This window comes from Vipera ursinii (genome assembly GCF_947247035.1).
Source record: "Vipera ursinii genome assembly, chromosome: 6".
NCBI classification, from domain to species: domain Eukaryota; kingdom Metazoa; phylum Chordata; class Lepidosauria; order Squamata; family Viperidae; genus Vipera; species Vipera ursinii.
This window is the reverse complement of record NC_139515.1, coordinates 10917143-10935461: the sequence shown is the minus strand read 5'-3', so window position 1 is coordinate 10935461 and position 18319 is coordinate 10917143. Positions and strand designations below refer to the sequence as shown.

General features: G+C 38.5%; 1 protein-coding gene across 1 annotated transcript in view; it reads right to left on the bottom strand.

Annotated features, from left to right (window-relative positions):
* The window catches only part of SEMA3A (semaphorin 3A), a gene marked incomplete at both ends in the record, with an annotated part of 175710 nt that overhangs the window by 111311 nt on the left and 46080 nt on the right, over nucleotides 1-18319 (bottom strand). The gene's annotated exons all lie outside the window — the stretch shown is intronic.

Here is an 18319-nt window from a genome sequence, read left to right as displayed (position 1 = left end):
AGCAGATGCTGCTTAGGGAGTGATCAGATAAGAGACCGAAGAGCCCAGAGCTGCACAACGGATGGAAAAACAAGAGGATACACTCTGGAATCCTTTGCAGTTGTCAACTGTCCCAGATAAATCAGACAAGAAACATGACCGGATGAGCTAAACTCTACTTCATTGTAAGGATACATTAACAGAATCTTCCAAGTACAAATCTCCCTCCCTGCTTCCTTTACAGCCTGAGACACTAGGGTGGGTGGGTGGTGGGTGGTGGTTCTTTGGAGCCTCTTTTCCCATCCGTTGTGCAGCTCCGGGCTCTGCTGTCTCTTTCAGAGTGTCTGAAATGTTGTCATTTCACTTGTCACTTGTCTGAAATGGTATAGGGTCTCCTGTTTGAGCAAGGGGTTGGATTAGAAGTCTGCCAAGGTCCCTTCTAACTCTATTCTGATGGACTGATTGATTGATTATCTGACCATTCCCTAAGCAACATCTCCTCATCTGGTTTCCCAAGGTCTTTCTCATATATCATTACATCAATGACACCAACAATAGGAGCATCATGAATTTGGTACATTTTACTTCTGACTCAAAGATGGCTCGAAAACTGTTCAGCTCAATGAGAGAAGATCCTTAGTCTCTTCTGGCATTAGGACGTAGGAAAAACCCAGAAACGCCACTGCGCAGATTTACGCAAATGCACAAATGAGCAGCAAATAAGTACCCTAACCTCTTCATTTTCAGAAGAGAAGATCTCAAAGCAGCCTTGAGAGAACGCTTCCATTCAAAATGCCCATCTAAGCAAAATGCAACCTCAAAGCTCTGCAGTCTTCTTATTTACTGTATTTTTTTGGTCTCTGTAATCCCTGTTTCCACCCCTCCACCCCCCCAAAGTATGGGTGCACAGTCGCAGATCATGTACCAACAGCATTTCCATGTTTTATTTTGAATTGGGAACTTGATTTTTTCCAACTGCTCAGAATAACGGGAGGCGAGTTTGGATGCCATGGGTTAGGGATCTGCTTAATACCAAAAAGTGGGGGCTAACAGTCATGCTAATTTTTCCATCATCATTGCTTTGCCTCGAGATATAATCTTTCTCAATAAATGAAGTTATGAATCTGCAATGGGGTTGCGGGAAGTGATTCTTTAACAAAATGTACTTTTTGAATTTTTTTAACTATTTTTTTTAGTACCTACAATATAGGTTTACAGTTCATTTGCATTTTCAACAATCAGGGTAATCTCATCAGCATTGCACATATTGCTGATACTTTTTTCCTCCATCTTTGAAACCATGGTTTTCTTCTAATCCAGCCTCCCTCAATATGTATTCAGCATATAGATCATATATAATAATATAATATAATATAATATAATATAATATAATATAATATAGTATAGTATAGTATAGTATAGTATAGTATAGTATAGTATAGTATAGTATAGTATAGTATAGGAATAGAATAGAATAGAATAGAATAGAATAGAATAGAATAGAATAGAATAGAATAGAATAGAATAGAATAGAATAGAATAGAATAGAATAGAATAGAATAATATAATGGAATGGAATGGAATGGAATGGAATGGAATGGAATAGAATAGAATAGAATAGAATAGAATAGAATAGAATAGAATAGAATAGAATAGAATAGAATAGAATAGAATAGTTGGAAGGGACCTTGTAGGTCATCTAGTCCAACCCCCTGCCCAAGCAGGAGTCCCTACACCATTTCTGACAGATGGCAGTCCAGTCTCTTCTTATAGGTGTTGCCTTTTTTTATCTGTTCATACTTTATTGAAGGACAGGTTGCTCTTTTGCTTCAAGTTTCAATCTTGCTTCTGTCCATGTAAATTTGACTGTCATCCACCTCTCTGAACATTTCCTTAGTTCATCTGAGGGACAGTGTCCACAAGACGAACAGGTATAAAAACAAATCTTCTTTCATTCAAGCCAATATGTTGCAGAAGGAAACATGCTTGTGTGTTGACAACTTCTGTCTTTTTTTTAAAAAAAAAATTATTTGCCTGATGCTTCTATCAACCACTGATGTAAAAGACTCTCCTTGATCCCCTGTAGCCAGTTATTCTGCGAAAGCAAGCACTTCTGGTGACTACTGACTACCAAATTAATCAAGATTTCACTTAAAATATGAGATTCAAAGAAAAGATTCAAAGACAAGACAAATAGATTTAAGGCAACAAAAACACGGCCATTGTTGTAATACAGAAGTACCAAAAACACCTAGTAGCTGTTTCACCTTTTAGTAGAATGGGAAAATAACACAGATGGTGGCTTCATTGGAATAGAATAGAATAGAATAGAATAGAATAGAATAGAATAGAATAGAATAGAATAGAATAGAATAGAATAGAATAGAATAGAATAATAGAATAGAATAGAATAGAATAGAATAGAATAGAATAGAATAGAATAGAATGGAATGGAATGGAATGGAATGGAATGGAATGGAATGGAATGGAATGGAATACGAATAGAATGTAGAATGGAATGGAATGGATTGGAATGGAATGGAATGGAATAGAATAGAGTAGAATAGAATAGAATAGAATAGAATAGAATAGAATAGAATAGAATAGAATAGAATAGAATAGAATGGAATGGAATGGAATAGAATGTAGAATGGAATAGAATGGAATGGAATGGAATGTAGAATAGAATAGAATAGAATAGAATAGAATAGAATAGAATAGAATAGAATAGAATAGAATAGAATAGAATAGGAATAGGAATAGAATGTAGAATGGAATGGAATGGAATGTAGAATAGAATGGAATGGAATGGAATGGAATGGAATGGAATAGAATAGAATAGAATAGAATAGAATAGAATAGAATAGAATAGAATAGAATAGAATAGAATAGAATAGAATGGAATGGAATGGAATGGAATGGAATGGAATGGAATGGAATGGGAATAGGAATAGAATAGAATAGAATAGAATAGAATAGAATAGAATGGAATGGAATGGAATGGAATGGAATGGAATGGAATGGAATGGAATGGAATGGAATGGAATGGAATGGAGTAGGAATAGAATGTAGAATGTAGAATGGAATGGAATAGAATAGAATAGAATAGAATAGAATAGAATAGAATAGAATAGAATAGAATAGAATAGAATAGAATAGAATAGAATAGAATAGAATAGAATCTGGAAGGGACCTAGGAGGTCTTCTAATCCAGCCCCCTGCTCAAGCAGGAGAAGGCAATAGAGAACATTACAGATGGATAACATTACAGATGGATAACTTTCAGGGTTTCATTGTATGGTGGAGTTTTTAATTCCCTGTAAACCGCCCTGAGTCCTCAGGGAAAGGGCGGTATATAAATGTAACTAAATAAATAAATAAATAAATAAACTGTCATACTATACAGTATTTTAAAATGCTCCTCCTGAACATGGCACATAGTATGATGGAAATAAAAGCAGCATAGGAGCTTTACTCCATCTTGAAAATAGTAACAGTGTCAAGAAAGAAACTTTTCAAGAGACTATTTCAAGAATAAGTTCTTGCTAAATACTACGGAGTCCAGCACTCCTGAACATTCAGTCTTCGGGCCAACAATTTAGTCTCTTTGGAGAAAAACAAGTTACCTGCAACTCTTCTCCCAAATGAACCTGCTTAAGCACGTTTTAGCAAAAGTGTGAGATATGAACACAACCCGAGGATTTTTTAGAGGTGATATTATTGTCTGAATGACTCCTGCTTTTAACAAACCATGCACAGAATACCCATCTATTTACAGACAGCAAGTTACAACTATATTTCAAACTTACATTTGATGCCTCAAATGGATCTGAAGATTTGATTTAACTGAATGTCCTATGAGTCAAATGATTACTTTGTGTTAGGAAGCTGAAAAAAGTGACTACCTCATTCTAAATAATGCTCTAAAAAGGGCTTCTATTTTTTTTTTTAAAAAAAACTAGCTTGGTAATGTTCCTGTGTCATTTTTTATTTCTCTGTGTTCTGTTCAGACCAAATGTGGCTCAAGCAAATGAAGACAAAATTAAAATAGTAATAATATGCCTTTGTAAAATATCTTGAGGGCTTGAGATATATCTAAGTATATTTTCATAATTATCCTTGTGAAGCAGCTTGAGCTAAGGGAAAGACTCTTGTATAGAGATGCTTGGTTAATTCCGTGGTGGAAACTTAGATCTATCCCAGTCCTAATCTAACATTATAACCACTGCCCCACCTGGACCTATTTAAGGTGAGAATCCATACACAGAATATAGATGTCACGGTCTCTTCCTATTCATACTTGACATGGTAGTGAGAACCCCCTACCTCTGTTGCTGGATGGATGAGATAGCCCTCGAGGCTCATAGCTTTAAATTGTCTTACTGCTAAAAATTTATTCTATTATTCTTTGAATGTTGTCCCAATTGGGAACACAGCTGAATCCTAGGATGGTGAAAGAACAGGTTAATTATGTACCAAGTAAAGAAATACTTCCTTTTATCTAGTCTTACTGTTAATTCAGTTCCATTGGCTGGCCCTAGTTCAAGTATTTTGAGAGGAAAAAAAACCTTTTCCCTTATGAATTCTCCATTTAAACAGGATCATATAAATCTCTACTATGCAACAGAATCCCAGTGTTGGAAGTGACCTTAAGAGTTTAACCCTCTGTTCAGTGCAAAAATCCATTAGAGGTCTCCGGAAATAACCATCCAGTCTGTCTGTAGACTTCCAGAAAAAAAAAAGCTTTGAAAATTATATCCCCATTTCACTAAGTGGTAGGTTATAGAGTAAGGAAACTCTTCTTGACAGCCAGCCTGAACGTCCTTCCTTGTAGTTTTAACCAACTGGTTCTGGCCCCCTTGTTCTATAAGTCTACTTTCTGGAATAACCCTCCAGATATTGGAAGAGTTTTGCCATATCTCCTTTCAGTTGTCTCTTTTGTAAACTAAACATGTCTCTTTTGCAGCATCCTAGGGTCATGCAATTGTCATTTTTTACTTTTTAGTAATTCATGATTGGCAGTGACATTTTTTGGCAATTTCCAGCAAAAAAAAAAGATGCAATGGGTTAAAGTTGGATTTACACTTACAATGGCATGACTCAACTGAAGACAGCACGAGTCAATTTACAACTCCATGATCCCAATGGCTTACAAGAGGGTTACATATTCTGGTCGCAATTGTGATCATAAGTCAAGGACCACCTGCATTATCTTATGATACCTGGCATTTATTAGTACTGAGGGAGGGTGGAGACTCTGTGCCATTTCAGCAGTGTGATAGGAGGAAGACAGAAGGCGAGGTGAAACTGTGATACTATATTGTACAGTATTTTAAGATGAATTCTACCATGCACAAATTCCAGATTTTTTTCCTCCTCATTGACTCCCACTGTTGATAATGAGAAAGCTGGTCCACCATGCTGATATTTGGGCAGTTTGAAAAAGGACATTTTGACCTAAAAAAGTGCTATAAAAATTGTGACAAAGAATGGAAGGCAAGGGAACAGGAACACATGTTTCAGGTCTGTGGATTTATGTACATACATATCAACTACAGTTTACCAATGATTATGATTCAACACTATCTTACCTGCGTACCATCTAATGGCATAAAAGCAGATTAGATAATCAACACTGAACAGATGCTTGGCAAACAGAGACAGTTGGATCAGGGCATAATAATTTGAGGTGGCATGATCCCACCTCATGACTGGGATACTGGAAGCAACTTGATCCCAATCAGGGCATGATTTGAACAGCAGATCTTGATGTTAGAAAAACCCTGTCTTTGTGGCAGGACCCTCATTCTGGAAAATGGTACATATATCTCCAATAGCAGATTGAACAGCAAAAGCCATGAATCCAAGTCTAAGCCAGCATCCTTCCTAATTTTATAAATTCTTACCAATACTTAAGTCTCCCCTGGATATCCTGAGATAACTAAAACGATCTAATGTTAGGCAAAGCCCGAGAATAAGCAAATTAATCAGGGCTGATATTTTCCCCATCTCCCATCCCTCCGTGGTATGTTTTGCCACTCTATTGTTCATTTGGGATAATCATCTCATCACTCATCTAATAAATACAGGGGGTAGACCTTTTGCAGCTGTTCAATCAATCCTTGCTTTCATCCTGCTTCATCATCACAACTGCCAATCATGAATTACTAAAAAGTAGAAAGAAAGAAAAAAAGCGCACATCTGCACCGGACTGAATTGATATGTAAACTTGGTTTTTTAACTTTTGAGACAGACAACCATGCTTAACAATTCACTTATCATGGATATTAGCACAAGAACATTTTTTCCCCTAGATTTGTGTTGGTAAAGAAAAGAAGGTAAAATAGCACATCTACATATTGATCTGCCAAGTTATAAACAGGTAGGTTTTGTTGAAAGAAATACATATATAATATCAACATACAGTAAAACACACACCTCCTTTGCTTAGCTAGCCGGGGGGAAAAAGTAAAGACAGAAAAGGAAATGCTAAATTTGAGCAGGGATTTTAACCCAAAGTAGGAAATCAGGAAGAATGTCATCAAGCACCTACATTTACATCTTGGCAAATGACAAAAAATAAAGAGTTTTGCCACTTGTGCCATTTTTCAAGACACAGTAATATAGCCATGTAGCCATTTTTTCAAGCCACGGTAATTTCCCAAACAATGCAATTATTATTTTTTCTTAAAAAAAATTACAAATTTTAATCTTAGTAAAAGTAAGAGTAATCTTATACTGCAAGGAGCTTTGAGACTTGGACTAAATAAAGAGCAATAAGTTCATGTCGCAAGCAGCTGTTGGGTCAGGAAAAAAAGGGATGCTGTTTGGCAGGGTTGAGGGAGCATTGAGGGACCTCCTCCAGTGAATTCAAAGACATCAAGATGATGACTTCACCTGTGCTATTGAAGCCCCACCCCTTTTGTAGTGGGAGGGGCTTCCATCGCCTGGTCATGGTTGTTTTGCTTTCTTGGGTTTCTAATACTCTCCCCCAATGCATTGGGGTTGTGCTCCCTTTCCAAGCTCTGCTTTATTTAAGCTTCTTGTTAGAAATGATTCTTCATCCAAAGTATGCATTATAAAATCACTTTGAACAGGGAAGTTACATTTCCCTATAATGTCAAATCCAACAACCATGGCACGGATCAGGAACTGGTTTCCATTTTGACGTAAGCTCCTGAATTCGATGAAGCTTATGCTCTGAAGTGCTGTTTTTCTCACTGGCTCCACTTCAAGGTAAAATTAAATTCTGTCTGGGTTTCACTTCAACTTCTGCTAATTAGAAGAACATGTCTAGAAGATTACAGTTTTTGCAACAAAAAGAAATGCTTTTTTTAAAAAAATCCCCAAGTTAACTCTGGAATTTGGTAGTCTCCAGTTCAGTCTAGCTCATTTCAAGATCAGTCTGTCAGCCAGGTGTACATATATATATGTAGAAGGAAATATAACATAGGGCTCAACTTCCTAGTAATACTTTAAAAGGTAAAAAGGTAAAGGTTCCCCCGCACATGCGTGCTAGTCGTTTCCGACTCTAGGGGCCAGTGCTCATCTCTGTTTCAAAGCCGAAGAGCCAGCGCTTGTCCGAGGACGTCTCCGTGGTCATGTGGCCGGCATGACTAGATGCCAAAGGCGCACGGAACGCTGTTACCTTCCCACCGTAGTGGTCCCTATTTTTCTACTTGCATTTTTACGTGCTTTCAAACTGCTAGGTTGGCAGAAGCTGGGACGAGTAACAGGCGCTCACTCTGTTACGCGGCACTCGGGATTCGACCCGCCAAACTGCCAACCTTCTGATCGACAAGCTCAGCATCCTAACCCACTGAGCCACCGCGTCCCTATGTACATATATATATGTAGCAGAAAATATAACATAGGGCTCAACTTCCTAGTCATAGTTTAAAGATAGACCAAAAAAAGGAGGAAAGATGACTGGTGTCTATCAGGATAAGTCAGCATACATCTGCTTCAATGTGTATTTTAAATAAATGCAAGGAAGGATTGGCAGTGCTGCCCACACAAAAATCTGAAGACCTCTGAAACAATGAGCAGAGATAGACATAGCAATCTCATGCAAGGTTTGTTAGATGCTTATGGATTTTTTTTAAAAAGATGCCCTGTCTTTTTTGGCTCCCAGTATTCTAATGAGCTTCTCATCCACATCAAATCTCAAGTAACAACAGGCCTGTGTCAGAGTGAGGCACACCCTTAATGTGGCCTTGGAAGATGGTAATAAACATATGGTGTTAAACAATGACTGCATTCATATATTTCATTATGCCATGCTTGTGTAATCATAACTTCTTCAAGACAACATAAAGGGTGAGGTTTCCACAACATGCTAAGCCAGGGGTGTCAAACTCACAATGTCATGTGACGTGTTGCCTTTGTCGGCCATGGGGTGGGCATGGTTTTGCCATGATGCATCCGGCCTGCAGGCCGGCAGTTTGACACCCCTGTGCTAAGCCATCGGCCACAGTTTACAAGACAGTGCTAAGATTTATTCAAGCTGCTAAGCCATCTTCAGGAACCAAACCTTGTGTTTCACCAATAATAATTTAGCACACAATGAACAAACATGCAAAGATCCCATGGTATGCTTAGTAAACTACCTCAGTCACACAATCTGCTAAACCATAAATTATAAATCAGAAGGACTGAGTTTGACTAAGCCAGAATAAACAAACCATATTTCACTTAGCACAATGGGGCGGGGGGGGGGGAACCAGCTGGTGTTTCCATATTGAGCAGAAAATTTAGCAACGTTTGCCTAAAGCTTGTATTATTTACTTAATGAGTAATACCCTGGAATCTTTCTGGAATCTTAATCGTGCCTTCAGAGCTCAACCATTCCTTCACTTTCCATGGATTCAAGAATGAATTTTTCACCTCTCACTCAGAAATTATGATTTCCTTTATTTTTAAAGTGAAGGATGGCAATAGCAGTAGCACTTAGACTTATATACCGCTTCACAGTACTTTACAGCCTCTCTAAGTGGTTTAAGGATGAGATAAAGGAGCATAACAATACTTAGACATCAGCGAATCCATGCAATGATAGCAGCCATCAGTCACAACACGACAGCCAATCTTGTCCCTCAGAAAACCAGCTGGTTTTGGTGGACCTTGGTCAAGTTCTCACTCTCTCTTGTGTACTGTCTGAGAACTTGTACATCCCTTCTTCAAGACTTTACTATCAGCTCCTTTTGTCAGGTACAGTGGTCTTCAAACTTGGCCCTTTTATGATTTGTGGACTTCAACTCCCAGAATTCCTCAGCCAGTGTGCCACGCTGGCTGAGGATTTCTGGGAGTTGAAGTCCACAAGTCATAAAAGGGCCAAATTGGAAGATCCCTGGGTTAGTATCTGCTTTGGCTATCTCCTGTCTGGCCACCTATTCAGTAGGAAAGTATCTTTTTTAACTATACCAAAGGCCAGATGAGACGGACATGTTCAGGGGCTTTTATTATATTCTCCATTACAGCAGAAAGAAAAAAAAAGAATGAAGGTCCACAGTGAAGAGACAAGAGAGTTATGGCTAAAGTTAAGATACTTCTGTCTACGGTAAATCAGCCCCCTCTATTAATTTAGTTTACTTGCAATTTATGGCAGACTATTTTCATTTATTTGGAATGTCTCCTAATAAACATCTCTGACCTCTGGAGTTGGTCAAAGAGACCCCACTTTCTTCTTCCTTGGCTGGTGCACCAGATCAGGGACACAGCCAGGTGTAAAACTGGTATCAAGGCCGAAGGACAGTTGTGGTAATCGCCTATTTGTGGTGATTTTCTGCTACATAGTGTTAACCACAGACTTCCTGCCTTATGTACATCATAGCTTTGAAAGAGGTTTTGGCTGAAAGCTTTTGTTTCTTTCTGGATCTGTGTGCGATCAACATTCATCAGGCTACATATACATCAAATATTACTAACATCTGGGCTTTTTCCCCGTCTTTTTTTCATACACATGTAAAAGCCAAAACATATGATAAATAGACTCCTACAGTACATCTGTTCCTGGCCTGCACCACTTCAGAATGAAAAGGAATCAAATCTTTGATTGCTTTCCCATATTTTTAAAAGCTCTTCACACAGGAAACTAGTACATTCTAAGTTCATTTCTTTTCTATAACATGCTAGATTTTGTTTACTGTATATACAGGATCTTTTTAATGTTCAATCCATTGCCATGTCTACAGTCAGGTGTGGCAGAGCCCATGTATAACTCAATCACCTCTGTTCACTGAATCGCAGGGATTGACTTTAAATCACTGCTAGGGTTCAAGCGAAAGCTATGCATTATGCAGAAAATATATACTGTACCAGGACATGAGAAAATATATGTTTCACCCCACTGATGTGAATATATTTTGTTCTAAACAGTAATACAGCTTCCAGAATAGCAATTTAAAACTTTAGCTTCACACCCCTCAAATTATTCTTGCATACCAAAGAGTGTGAAAACCAGCCTTCTTCCAGACAACTTGGGTTCTAGACAAGCTTTAATTAAGCAATTTCCTGGTCTAGTTTACATAATTAGGTTGGGTGTGGGGTATTTAGATAATTATGTTTTCCAAGTACAAGGCTAAATATAAGTCATTATAAGCTTGAAGTATTTTCATAATCATGGGCCACAAAAACAGTTGTGAATACCTCTATGACTGGCAAACATATAGGTCTGATATCATTGATCTGCAAAACACCTGAACAGATTAGGGGCATTTGAATTCTACATTCCCCAAAACAGAATAACTGTTCTGATTTGGGAAGCTTTTCAAGCTTGAGAGAAAGAAGTATTCCGAGGTCAAAATAGAGCTGTTTCAAGTTCAGGACATTTCTGAAGTGACGGGAACAGCTCATTTTCTGTCTGATGAAGCAGCTGTTTTGAGTTTGAAAAATGAGTTTTGAGCATAAGTGCTGAACTCAAAACACTTCACATTCTTCTAATATTATTATGGGATGAGAGTCTAGTCCCTTAATTGCATTTGTGGGTGATTTGCTTGGTCCACAGTAGCAGATAGGAAAGCGCTCCAGAGGGTCATTACCATTGTCCTGAGGATTATTGGCTGCCCTCTCCTCCCCCCCTGGACGAACTGTACAGTTCCCATTGTCTTAGGAAAGCTCAAAACATTCTTAAAGACTCATCTCATCCCGGACATTCTTTTTTTGAACTATTACCATCTGGCAGATGGTACAGGATAATAAAAACAAAAACAAATAGGCTGAAAAATAGTTTTTATCCTAGAGCTGTAACCATATTAAATACCACAGTATAGTGCAACATTAAAGTGCAATATTAGGGGCACCGCAATGGTGAATAGAATGTGAAGGATGTGTGTATATAATGTATGTTCTCATTTGTGGTTTTACTGTGGACAGCATTAATTTTGTTGTGAGTTACACAATGACCATAAAGATATTCTATTCTATTCTATTCTATTCTATTCTATTCTATTCTATTCTATTCTATTCTATTCTATTCTATTCTATTCTATTCTATTCTATTCTATTCTATTCTATTCTATTCTACTACACTACACTACACCACACCACACTACACTACACTACACTACACTACACTACACTCCATTCTGTTATCTTCTATTCCATTCTGTTCCGTTCCATTCTGATATCTATTCCATTCCATTCCACTCCACTCCACTCCACTCCACTCCATTCTATTCTGTTATCTTCTATTCCATTCCATTCCACTCCATTCCACTCCACTCCACTCCATTCCATTCCATTCTCAATGTTTTACATAGGCTATTAGGAGCTTTGTAGAAATGACAAAAGTTTAAACACTTCCATCTCCACAAGTCATTCTCCACGGTTTCCTATGAAAAAAACAAACAAAACCCTAGGGTATCTCTATTGACTCTTTGATAGCACATTGAGGACTTATCCAGAAGCATCTTAGATAAATATTTTGTTTCAATGCTCTTCTGTTAAAGAATGATTTGTTCTTTGAGAGGGTCTTCATTTGCCTGTCTGTGCCCTTTGAAGGAGATATAAACTGGCACCCATCCCTGCAATGTCTCTCCAGTGATCTGAGTTACCAAATATATTCTCAAGGGAATATTGTTCCCTTGAGTATTGGAATATGGTTATGCCTTTGTCAAGGGATGCACCTTGCAATGTTTTTCCTTTGACTGAACATTCACTTCAATCTGTTTTTCCACCAGGTGGAAGAAGAAAAGGTGAATGTTTTGTTTATGGAGATTCTCAGTCATCCAGGTCATGGTTGTCCCAATGGGCAACAGATGAGTGTTTTCTTCACTCTCCTTAGAAACTGACCCAAAAGCCAGTTATCTATTTGGTATAATTATCTTTTAGATCAGCCTGTCCCCCAAAAGAGTTTAAAACAAATTTCTTCCTGGGCAAAATATTGCATTTTCTCTTTCTCTCCATCCCTCTCTATTAAACAATCCATGAGCCAAAACTTACTGAAAGAATGTACAGAGCTTTTAAATATTATTTTAAAGATTGAATACAATTGATCAATGTTACAATCACATGCACAATAATGCATTAAGAATTAATAGGTAATCTAATGCTCTTGGGATTTTTAAAATATACAAATCTTCCTGATGTTCAAAGCATTAATTGTACAGTATCTGAAACAACAATCTGGCCTTCTCAATCTATAAATGTTCCTTAACTTTACGCAAAACCGAGCATATAATTGGAACATTTTAAATTGCTATTTCAGTTTATCTAAGCAATCTAAACATTACCCCCTTTTTATAATGAATGATACAGAATAAAGTAGCAAAGAATCCAATAACCAATATTTAATTCTGAGGTTCCCAGCATTCAGTTTGGGTTGACAAGACAAGAGAAGATGTATTCAATGTTACGTCTAAAACATGCCCATATGATTTGTACAAAAATTTAACATAATTCTGATTCTCTCCTCTGTAAATTCCATTCCCTATAAAGATTTTCTCCTCTACCTCAACCCAACTGCCTCCAATTTAAAGCTTACTATCTAAGATTTAGTAATAAAGGACTCTGTTATTGCTCCTAATTTTTAAATGGAGTCAAAAATATAAAATCCCTTCTTATTAAAGCTACTGCAAAACAGCTTGGAATAAAAATATCCTTAAGAGGCTTTTCAACAATATTTCATTTGTTTCCAGAAGTTGTTCCAGGAACAGGGTACAACTAGAGAACTCTTGCCAATCTAACAGCATTTATGTATAGCCAGGAGGGAAAAATTGCTAAACAGAGTAAAGGAAAATAATACTAAAGGAATATACACATATGAAGGTTTATATTATAGGATTAAGTTGAAATGTGATGACAGTAGCAGTTATATTGAGAGTCAAAGAACTGCAGCTTTGTCATCACATTCCACCTTAATCCAATGAGATAAACTTTCATAATTGGGTGAATTTGTATATTGGAAGAGAAGCAAGCTAAATAAAAACATTTCTGCCTGTCTTGGCCTCTCCTGTGCCTTCATGAAAGTTAATCCACTTACTTAGGCTTTTTAAAAATACCTCCGTTCTGCATTTTGCGTGACTCTGCTTTCCCTCCTTCCTCCTCCTCATTCCACCTTCAGGCTTTTTGGAAGGATGTTTGTTTGTGTGTGTGTGTGTGTGTGTGTGTGTGTGTGTCTAATTTATTAGACAGGCTGCTTTGGGGCAAGAAGCAGCAGTGGGTACTTGAAAGGAAGGCAGCCAGGCCCAATCTCAGATTTTGGATTTAGGAACACACAAAGAAGATTGCAAATTGGCTAAGATTCAGTTTGTCGAATCAATCTGTCTATGGAGATTCTCAATCATCCAGATCATGGTTGCCCCAAAGGTGCTTTTATTTCAAAAGGCAAGCGGACTTGGCTTTTCCTAAGCAAAGTCCAGTTGCCTTTTGAAAAAAAAAGCACCTTTGGGTTCAGTCACTCTGGTCTGCATCCGTTTGATTCAGAAAATCAGGTCAATGGGAAGTTTACAATTTAATTGTCACATGGTACTATCTGACCCTGAACTGCCAGTCTGACTAAAAATGTGATTTGGTTTGGACACTCTGCTGAATTATTTTTTAAATCAAATTTCCAAATGCACAGCTTGGCAGAGTTTATTCACATTAACTCTCCACTGCTTTTAAAGCCTTTCCCCCTCCTGTCAGGCACTCAGACTCATGGTGTGATGTAAATCAGCAGCACCCCTGTGCCACAAGAATTTCAACACAAGCTTCAAGCACTGCACAAAAGCCTCAGCCTTGTAAAACTCAGATGGGCAACAAGTGGACAAACATTAGGTGTGTGTGGGGCCAACTCTAGGAGTCCTTTCCCACTTATCAAGAGAACACGTATTTACAGAAAATAGGGACGCGATAGCTCAGTGGGTTAGGATGCTGAGCTTGTTGATCAGATGGTCAGCAGTTTGGTGGGTCGAATCCCAAGTGCCACGTAACAGAGTGAGCGCCTGTTACTCGTCCCAGCTTCTGCCAACCTAGCAGTTTGAAAACACGTAAAAATGCAAGTAGAAAAATAGGGACCACTACGGTGGGAAGGTAACAGCATTCCGTGCGCCTTTGGCGTCTAGTCATGCTGGCCACATGACCACGGAGACGTCCTCGGACAAGCGCTGGCTCTTCGGCTTTGAAACGGAGATGAGCACTGGCCCCTAGAGTTGGAAACAACTAGCACACATGTGCGGGGGAACATTTACCTTTACCTTATTTACAGAAATAATATTCAGAACCTGACTTGTTCTGCCAATTTACTCCCCACTGACTGGCTTTCACCTCCTGGCCATTAAACTGACCCAACAGTGCATTTAAGGATATACTGTATATTAAAAGAAAACGCACAACAAAATTTGTTATCTTTTATGCATCAACATCCAGGGGATTTTTGTTGTTGTTGCTAATTCCGGTGAATGGTTGCAAATTTTAACGGAAGAGAAAAATTTTAAAGCCAAAATTAAATGAATGGAAAATGTAATAATGAGAAATAAAAAAATGTAAATTTCTTTTAACACATGTATGATCTTTATAAATACATTAAGATTGGTATAGTGACCAGCCAAACACTGAAACAAGTGAGGAAGATATTTTGGGAAGCTGAAAGGCCAAAATAGAGTAGAATAGAGTAGAGTACAATAGAATAGAATAGAGAATAGAAATAAGAATAGAATAGATAGAATAAATGATAGAGTAGAATAGAATTAAGAAGAATAGAATAGAATAGAATAGAATAGAATAGAATAGAATAGAGAATAGAAATAAGAATAGAATAGATAGAATAAATGATAGAGTAGAGTAGAATAGAATTAAGAAGAATAGAATAGAATAGAATAGAATAGAATAGAATAGAACAGAACAGAACAGAGATTAGAAATAAGAATAGAATAGAGAGAATAGAATGGATGATAGAATAGAGTAGAATAGAATTAAGAAGAAGAAGAACAGAAACAACACTGTACAAACAGTGTACAAACAACAGTGATAAGTCATAGATCATAAATCATAAGATACAATCATAAATTACAAGAGACAAAGAAGTGATAATCATAATATACCAATAGGAGAAAGAAGATAGTAGGAAAGTTGAGAAGATGAGAAAGATGAGAAGATGAGAAGGATAATAGCAATATAGCCCTACTACTTGGGAAAATATCTATAGGCATAAGAAAATGCTGTGAGAACTAGGAGCTTAGCAGAGTGATGGCATGGGGAAGAAACTGTCTTTGGGTCTAATTATTTTGGCATGCAATGCTCTATAGCGGCTGCTTGAGGGGATTAGTTGAAACGGTTTATGTCCAGGATATGAGGGGTCTGTCTGAATTGGAGGCAGATGGATACTGGACCTATCTGAAGAGCAGCAACTGAAACATTGATGGCCATTTCCTTCCAAAGACCAGTCTCACTAAAGTCTAGACAAGTTCCAAAGGGGATTGCAAATTACAGTGAAACAAACCAGTTTTCCTGTTTGGAGGCTCTGGTCAACCTCCTCTTTCAAAAGGACACCTCCGGAGCATTTGTTGGATCGCGCATCTGCCGAAGGAATTCAATAGGAAAGGTGTGGTTAATATTTTCAATGCTCCGAGGTCCCATTCACACACCACATGAAGACTTCACCCACGTAGGTATTCTCTGCAGCTGTTTTGAAGAAGGGCTTGCCACAAATGCCAAGTCATAACTGCAACATTAATGTGTCAGCACTGCAGCCTAGGCAGATGCGTTGCTGGCACATCCACCCTACAAACATCTGGAACATCACTGCAGTTAAAGGAGATGGGAATCAGATGGAGCACCTACAGTGTATTCGTTCTTGAACTGAAGTGAAGATTCTGAGCAGATTTTATTTTTTTTATTTATTTTTTTATTTTAATTCCATTTATATCCCGCCCTTCTCCAAAGACTCAGGGCAGCTTACAAGCTTAGCAGTAGCCTTCATTCTATGTATATGCCTGCTTATTAGGGCTTTCACACACACCCCCAAGCGGCATTATTACAAAGTCAGCTTAATTGCCCCCAACAATCTGGGTCCTCATTTTACCTACCTCGGAAGGATGGAAGGCTGAGTCAACCTTGAGCCTGGTGGGATGCGAACCTGCACTAATTGCAGGCAGCTGGTGTTACTTAAGGAGGCATTAGCCCACTGCTCCACCAAGGCACCTATCAGAATGACACTAATGTTAGCAATTCCAATTCTGTTATTCTGTTAATTGATAGGATTACAGCGACAGAGAATGTGATTGTATCAATTAATTAATTCTAGTGATAACACTTAAGGGAGGGATCCTCAAACTTGGCCGCTTTAAGACTTGTGGACTTCAACTCCCAGAATTCCCCAGCCAGCCATGAGGTCCACAAGTCTTAAAGTGGCCAAATTTGAGGACCCCTGACTTAAGGGGATGCTTTAACACTAGGAACAAGGGACGTGGTGACTCAGTGGGTTAGGACGCTGAGCTTGTCGATTAGAAGGTCGGCAGTTTGGCGGGTCGAATCCCAAGTGCCGCATAACAGAGTGAGCGCCTGTTACTCGTCCCAGCTTCTGCCAACCTAGCAGTTTGAAAGCACATAAAAATGCAAGTAGAAAAATAGGGACCACTGCAGTGGGAAGGTAACAGAGTTCCGTGCGCCTTTGGCATGTAGTCATGCCGGCCACATGACCACGGAGACGTCCTCGGACAAGCGCTGGCTCTTCATCTTTGAAACGGAGATGAGCACTGGCCCCTAGAGTTGGAAATGACTAGCACGCACATGCGGGGGATCCTTTACCTTAACACTAAAGATGCTTTTTTGTAGTGCAAGACTTTTTCACATTTCATTTCTACAGATGCTACAGAGCACAACTCCTGACAGGTTGGGAGGGAAGATGGAACGTGTAGTCCAACAATGAGCTGAGAGTAGGAAAGCTAATTTGGACAGAAGATAATGATAATTCTAGCAATCCAGATTAGCAGCATTTTTGTAACCATTTTGGGATATTGTTTCTTGGGGATATTTCTTATTTTTTAATCCTATCATTTTACTCCTAATATCGCAAAGGCGGTGTTTTATTGCCCTGTACACTGCCCTGAGTCCTTCGGGAGAAGGGCAGTATAAAAATATAATAAATATAAAATATAAATAATTCAGATGTAAGGCAAATGCTTGCTGGATTTTGGAACCTATCTTGCAAGCTGTTCCATCTCCAACTAAGGTCCAAGTTACTTCTCCAAAAATACCTCTTTGGATATTTTGTATGTTTTATTACAGGTACAAAAAGATATAAAGTACACCTGCAAGATGGCAGAAAGTGAAGAGGAACTAAAGAGCCTCTTGTTGCGAGTGAAGAAGGAGAGTGCAAAACTTGGGTTGAAACTAAACATTAAGAAAACCAAGATCATGGCATCCGGCCCTCTCAATTCCTGGCAAATAGATGGGGAAGAAATGGAGGTAGTGACAGATTTTATTTTCCTGGGCTCCAAGATCACTGCAGATGGGGACTGTAGCCAAGAAATTAAAAGACGCTTGCTCCTCGGGAGGAAAGCCATGGCCAATCTAGACAGCACACTAAAAAGCAGAGACATCACCCTGCCAACAAAAGTGCGTATAGTCAAGGCTACGGTCTTCCCAGTTGCAATGTGTGGCAGTGAAAGTTGGACCATAAGAAAGGCTGAGCGCAAAAGAATGGAGGCCTTTGAACTTATGGGGCTGGAGAAGACTCCTGCGAGTCCCTTGGACTGCAAGGCGATCAAACCGGTCAGTCCTAGAGGAGATCAACCCTGACTGCTCTTTAGAAGGCCAGATCCTGAAGCTAAAACTCAAATACTTTGGCCACCTAATGAGAAGGAAGGATTCACTGGAGAAGAGCCTAATGCTAGGAAAGGTTGAGGGCAAGAGAAGAAGG